The 7,453-nt window shown below is 35.5% G+C and overlaps 1 long non-coding RNA gene across 1 annotated transcript in view; it reads left to right on the top strand.

Moving 5' to 3' along the window:
- The window catches only part of LOC309667200, a 29,831-nt gene extending 24,757 nt beyond the window's left edge, over window positions 1–5,074 (top strand). Inside the window, exon 2 of the long non-coding RNA XR_014267613.1 lies at window positions 323–5,074. This is a non-coding gene — a long non-coding RNA (uncharacterized lncRNA). The remainder of the gene's footprint in view (window positions 1–322) is intronic.
- Window positions 5,075–7,453: the final 2,379 nt, after the last annotated feature.

The raw sequence follows: 7,453 nt of genomic DNA on the forward strand, positions 1-7,453 counted from the left end.
GCATTGCTCCTTTGGAACTGAGTCTGGGTTTAGACTCAGTCTAGAAGTGAAACAGTCGCTATAGTACATCATAAACAAAGTATATGTATATGGCAGCCCTGTTTTGACATGAGAACCTGTAGAGGTCCATCCTGACGTCACTAAGAGCAGCATCCGATGAGGAGGTGCCATTCGCAGTTAACTCTGCACAGCCAGCTCCTCACCTGTGAGGATGTGGGTAATTCCTGATAAGTGTCCAATTGTCATCTTGAAATAGGGGACATTTGGAGCAGTACAGGCTCCTATAGTAAATGATTAACGCGTATTTCTCTGCTCTTGACAGATTCCAAAAGAAGAGCAGATTGCTACCCATAAAACTAAGCAGCATCAACGTGAAATTACTGGAAGAATCCGAAAGTCTTTGCAGAAATGGTATGCTTACTCCAATGTTTCTCAAAAACCAGCTATTTTAAAGGGACCAGGGTCAATATAAATGAAATAAATGGCGGCTAAGATAAAATATGTCAGAAAATTTGCAGAAAGGTTATTTTAAGGTGGCATGTTAAAAACAATAATGGGCCATTAGGCTGTCTTGTTAAAGGCATTAAAGTCACAGGCACAATGTATGAGTCACATGGGCAAGATTTTCCACTTTATATATAAAAACTTCAATATTGAATTTCTGGTAAAAGTAAAATGCTAGAATTTCTGTGTATATTATTATAAATATTAAGTTAAATTGTTGGCAGAGGAGTAAGCAAAGTATTAATACTCTAGAAATGTGCTATCAAAATGCTACACATTATAATTCATATTACAATAACAGACTTTAATACAGTTTTTCTTTATAATTGTGTATCTTAAAAAAATCTTTTGGCTGATCATTTTACATGCAGGCGTACTGCTTTTTACATGCAAGCATCTCCTTGTCAAAGGCATTAGTAATTAATTTATTTTTAAACCAAAATTGGGAGCACCTCCAATGACAAAGTAAGGTACGAGACAATTTAATGATGTATAAGAAATGGTTACCTCACCTTCTAATTTAGAATTAGAGACAGATGCCTGATGTGTCAGGAGTATGCCCCAAGAGCACGGCTTCCTCTATTTTGTGCACTGCTGAATCTCCAGGACCCATATCAAAGTCTAACACATAGAAGATACTCAAAAAATATATGTTAAAAGAAAAAAATTATTAGTAAATTCTTATTGTGTTGAAAATTACTTGAATAATAAATTCTTACAGCCTTTTTCTAACTGTTATCCATGATTTTGGAGACTGTACCTTAACTTTAACTCATTTGTCTTATTTAATTTTGCAGTAATTAACATTGCTCCTATTAGCTCTTTTAGGGATGTTGATGATTAAAAAAAAAAAATAATTTTATGGGACATGGAACACTTTGTGGTGACTTTATTTGGCTAGAAAACCTGCCTTTGTTCTTCTGAATGTATTTATTTATTTGCTTTTTTGTTTGTCTGTTTACTTATTTTTTTTTAGTTTAAGACTATTAGTGGCATAACATCAACAATAAAAAAGACTAGATATAGATACAGGTACAGATACAGATATCTGACTCCCATTTATGTACAATGTTTCATGATGCCTAAAGTACCCACTTCTTCCTGATGGAATCTCAGGATCTTTAAATGGTTTTGGCTTTCTTAATTAAATATCTTATATCAGATACACCATATGGGAATTTTTTTTTTATTGAAGTATAGTTTATTTACAAAGTTGCGTAAGGGCAATTTTTTTTTGTTCGTTTTTTTGCTTACAATATATATAGTGTCAGACATTGCCTATTTAATTACTTTCTGAATGCCTTGCATTGTCATATTTTTTAATCTTTAAAATTAATTGGGAAAAAAAAAAAAACCCCTTTATTTTCCATCCAGCAGTGCTCAGGAGTTTAGAAAGGAGCTGATTTGTGAGCTCTGCGCTGGGACACTGCTGAGTCCCAGCAGGCAAGCTGTACCGTGTGTACTTTGGAGACCCATAACATAAACTCTTGTCTTGAATGGGGTGGGGGTGGGGGGTGGTTTATAGAGTAAAAGGGAAGGAACAAGAGTATGGCAGAAGACTCCAGATGCTAGCCCTTACAGATACTTTGATTAAAGGAAACTCATATAAATAAATGATGATGGTACACGGAACTAAATGTGGAAGGGAGAAAAAGATACCGGATCACAAGATATACAACTGTACTCAGAAAATCATGAGTAAGATTACTAAAAACAACTGTTGGGAATTTTGTGATTTAATCCCACTGACTGGATCACTGAACAGGACATTTTTCACTTCCAGGTTTCATGTTTTGGCTGACCTAGGAAATCTCATGGTTTTGCTTTGTGACACATGCTTTTAGGCAAATCTGTTATTTCTGCTGCTCTGCACTGCCCTGTCTCCACTGAACAGGCTTCGGTGGAATTTGGAGTTTCAGCGCAGCAAGCAAAAGCAGGGAAATAATATGTTATATAGATGGAGCACCCGTGATGACCATTCCTGTGTTGGTGGCTGGAAGGGCGAGGAACTGCCACCCAGTGTTTGCACAGTGCCTATTTCAGGCAGCTTCTAAATGGACAATGAAAACGGGGCGGGTGGGAGGGGGAGAAACAAGAAATAAAAAGATTCCCTTTCCTTGAGGGGGAAAAATAGTTCAAAAGTATCTGAGAAAACTTAGCTATAGTAATTCCCTATTCCAAACATACGTAAGTCACAGGCAACCTTATTCTTTGGTTTCTAGGCACATTTTTGAGTTTAGCACAATAGGGAGAAGAAAATTGGAGGTTAGTGAATCCAGTGGGGCAAGAGGTGAAGAGGACTAAATTTCAGTCAAGACAACAAGGAAAGTACAAAGAATACAGTTTCTCTTTCATGTGCTTTGATCGTCTTTCCTGTTTTACCCTTAATGAATACTTTCTCAAAACTAAAAATAAAACACTGCATTCTATTAAGTTAGGCTTTTCCTCCTAGGGAATTCTAAATGGGTAAGTGTGTGTTTCTCATCTATGAATATGACTCTATATTTTCATATGTATAGTTTATACACATAGGCCTGCATATGTGTATTTTTCTTTTGCTGGGAATCAGGCAATGGACAGGAAAAAGAGGGAAAAGTAGTCCATACTAGAGACCCCAAAGCAAATGTTAGTTTCTTTAAATTGCTTTTGTAATTCTAGTGACTGGCACTGGCCAAACTCAGTTTGCCATACCAGAAGATTTGCAGTGGTGGCATTAAATCACACACATGCCATGAAAAGCAGAGGAGAGTAAGGCAGGTAAGTGTTCATAATCCCCCACCTGGTACTATAGAGAAAGCCTCCTCCCCAACCCTGCATTGTAGCCTCTCAGAGTGCAAGAACACACATTACTCAGAGCTGTGTTATCACTCCTTGATGCTAGTTACAGCCTGCTTACTTGCAGATAGGACCTTTGCCATGGTGGAAAGATGCTAATATACACGTGGTCAGCAACTGTACTCATTACAAATAAGCTCTTGCCAACTAAATGATTTAAATAATCATATTAATAAATACATGATAGTCGTACGTACAAGTCACCTTTTCTCCCCCACTGATGGCTTTGATTACTTTGACAGACTAAGATACGCTAATGATACAAATTAGGAGCAAGAAGAATTAAAAGGGTGTTTAACTCTGATGCCAGGCTGTCAATTTCCTATAATGCTACCAACTTACAGGTAGATGATTAAAATTGTTTCGTTTAGGAATTTTGAATATTTTAAAAATTGAATGGGTTTCTGGGGGAGGAAAAAAGAAAGAAAAATCTGTGCTTAGCTAATTAGACGTCCCTATTCGATTTAACAATAGAACAGGATTATTCCTTGAGCATTGAGATCATCCTGCATTACGATAAGCGCCTACATTTTGCTATTACAAAATGAATTTGCAAATTTGGCCCAGTGTGTTTGTCTAATTCTTTACATTTGATATTATTCATCCATTTTCTTAAATTACAATTAAAGAGAAGCGGTCATTTGCTCCTTAATTTGTTTCTAAAGCAGTTATTCCCAAAACATGATGCTAGATAGTGCAGGTAAGTCCCAAATACATGAAATATGGTTCCTTTCTCTGAGCAGCTAAGAATCTAGTAGAAAAATGGCACATGTACACAAATAACAACATATATTGTAGAATCTTGTGATAGATACAATAGTAAGCACAAATACTTTGATTGCACGGAGGTAATATGGAACTTGGATTTTTTCAGTCAGACAGCTTAGGAGTTTTAAGCCCTGATTTGGTAACTATATAACTATTGAGAAATTTACTGAATCTATTTGGGTTTCCATTGTATAATCTGTATGATGGGGAAAATGATAATACCAATCTCTCAGACACATGTGAATATTAATTGAGCTAATACATGTGAACTACTTAGAATAGAGACTGGTGCCTTGCAACTGCTTTCATGGTACCCAGTGCTTACCCCAAAGATCAAATGTATCTCTGTGGTTTTATCAGTTTGCTTCATTGTACTAGCCACTAGACTATAAACCATTTGAGGTCAGAGATTATATCTCATTCATTGTTGTATCCCCACTGATTCAATAGGAGTTGAATAAATGAATAAACAAGGGGATGAATGAATGCTTGATAATCAGTTGGTTAAATAATATTTAGTTGTTTAGAGGCTCTAGCAAAATCTGCATCCTCATATCTATGGGATGGTCATCATCTTCTTTGTCTGATTTAATATTAGAAAGCATGCAATGGAGCACAGAAGAAAGCAGAACCTCATCTAGACTGTCATATAAGCTGAACCAGTTCTGGGTGCCAATGTAGTGACATACCACTCTCCTATTCTAATATTTATATTAGAATAAAAGTCAAGAAAATAAAAACACTGAAAAAAAGAAATCAGTAATAACAATCTCCAATTTCTAAAAATAATTAGAGGGAATTCCCTAGCGGTCCAGTGATTAGGACACCGCACTCTCACTGCCAAGGGCGTGGGTTTGATCCCTTGTCGGGGAACTAAGATCCTGCAAGCCAGCGATGGGACCAAAAAATTAAAAAAAAAAAAAAAAAAAGCAAATATATATGAAAACTTAAAAAAAAATAAAAACAATCAGAGGATGCCTAAGTAACTGAGGACTCTTCAGTGGGTGTAGCTGAATGAAGATGGACCAATGGAAAGAATCCCATGCAGGAAGTCAGAGCCTTCACCCTCAGTCCCCTCTGGTAGTTCCATGACCTTGGACAAGTCACTTCACCTTTCTGAGCTTCACTTCCATCACTGTAGATAGAAAATGGAGGACTTAATGATCTTTGGTTTCTTCTAAGTATAAAATTCATTTCATTTTGTTTTCTTATTTATCTGAATTTAGAAGAATGTGTTTGCTTGTAGGATTGTAAAGTAAGTGGGGAGGACTTGAAGACAGAAAGAGCTGAATGTATTTGCAACCCAAATGCAATTTTTGTTTTTTATGTGATTTTTAGAATTATTTGTAAGTCTAATTAGGTCAGCAGTTCTTTTAAAAAACTTAGATATTTTTGAACCACCATATTTCCTGGAACATATAATAGAACTAGAACTAAAATTTTGTTCTTTAACTGGACAAGTTGCAGATCTGTATTTTTTATACAAAGCATTGCACTCTGATTCAATCAATTATCAATTTTTTAAGCTTTCAAATAATATGAAATAATGAATACTTTTATGCACTTCAGTTTATAGTTTACCAGCCACATTTATATATATAATCTCATTGTTTCACACAACTATACAGAAAGATTTATGTGTTCAGAATCTTCATTGAGCCTCCAGATCTACTCTCCACCCTTCTCCATCCATTTTTCTGCCCCAGTAGACTGATCTCTATGGACCATGTTAATAACCTGGTTTTCCCTGGCAAAAGATTGGCAGAAGAAAGAAAGGAGAGTGAAGTCAGATGTCTTATTTCCCTCTTATGAGGTTCCTCTAGGTGGCTAGGGTCTGCTCTGCAGACTTTTTTCTCCTTCCAAGTTCTGCATGCTTACGGATGGAGAAAATTCCCAGATTCCTACACTATTCCTTACAGTTCCCCTGTACTACACTCACACTTTAATGATTACTGTGTCTTTAAATAAACCCTGATCCAGTCACACCAACTTTGAGTGTGTCATTTTCCATGTTTGGTAAACTAAGAAACTAAATTTCAGCCTTTTCTAAAGCTACTTTTTAAGTGTCCATAGAAGGTAGGACTAGATCATTCCAACATACAACCTCTGTACCTGCTTCTGGGCTTCCTTTTTCATCAGTTAAGCTTATTTTTTTAATACTCAATATGTATATTCTGAGAAATACAGTGAACATTCTGAGAAGTACAAAAAAATCAAGAAAAAGTACCCGCTTTCATATATCTCCCAATCTAGTGCAACGGTGTACACATGCAATAGTGATATCTATGTTAGAAAAGAAGCCAAAATACCAGACTTGAGTGTAAAGACCTACCTGAATTGAAATCTGGGATCTGCCACTTACTATATGAGTGACCGTGAATAAATTACTTAATGGTCTGAAATTTAGATTGTTCTCCATTGTAAAATATAATTACTTGCTCTATGTCATATAAGGTTGATATTTTAAAAGCATTCTTAAGTACTCTGGGTGTGTATGTGTGTGTGTGTGTGTGTGTATGTGTGTGTATACACCCATTAATTAATTATATTTTACCCTTTTAAGATTGGAAGGTGCTATCACTATGAGAATAGTTAGTGACAAAAAACTTAGAAAAACAAGTCCAAGATCCATTAAACGACAACTAATACTGTCAGATTATATGTGACAAACAGCTATGAATGTCAGGTATGTGCAATAATATTTCAGTGTATGAGGAGTGATTAAAAACAGGTTTCTAAAGTACAGGTGTATTTAAGATCAGTCATACGGAGTAGGAATAAAATTTTATTAAATCATCAGAATCAAATGTATTTTAGAGAATTCTTAAAGTCTACCTTTCCAGAAACTGAAAAATTAGGTAATTTATTTCAGCTACCTTGGTCTACTAAGTTAGAATTCAAAATATTCTGTTTGGATATCAAAGGCATCCTTTAAGTTCTTTGTGTTGCTTCTGGCAAAGGCTTCATTAGATAGTATTTTAAATGACTTGTGATGAGAACAGTCCCTAGGGAGTAACTGATTTAGGACAAATAAGCCCAAATATTCTTCTTGGGCATGCTTATCTAATTCATACAGATTATTGATGCTATTAAGGACCATCTTACACTTAAAAACATATGTTAAAAATGGCATCCTTCAAGATATATATAAATGAGCCACTTTGACCTGATGGTGGTGATGATGATGATAAGGGTAATGATGAAGTAGAAGGAGGGTAGTAACAATAAGATACAACATTTAATATTCAGTGGGTGGGTGTTTACGCTCAGCAGATGATAGCATGATAACTGACTTATATGTGTTACCTTATTTAATTATCTCAGTAACTCACGATAATACAATGAG

This window comes from Balaenoptera physalus, assembly GCF_965194825.1.
Source record: "Balaenoptera physalus genome assembly, chromosome: 9".
In the NCBI taxonomy this organism is placed as follows: domain Eukaryota; kingdom Metazoa; phylum Chordata; class Mammalia; order Artiodactyla; family Balaenopteridae; genus Balaenoptera; species Balaenoptera physalus.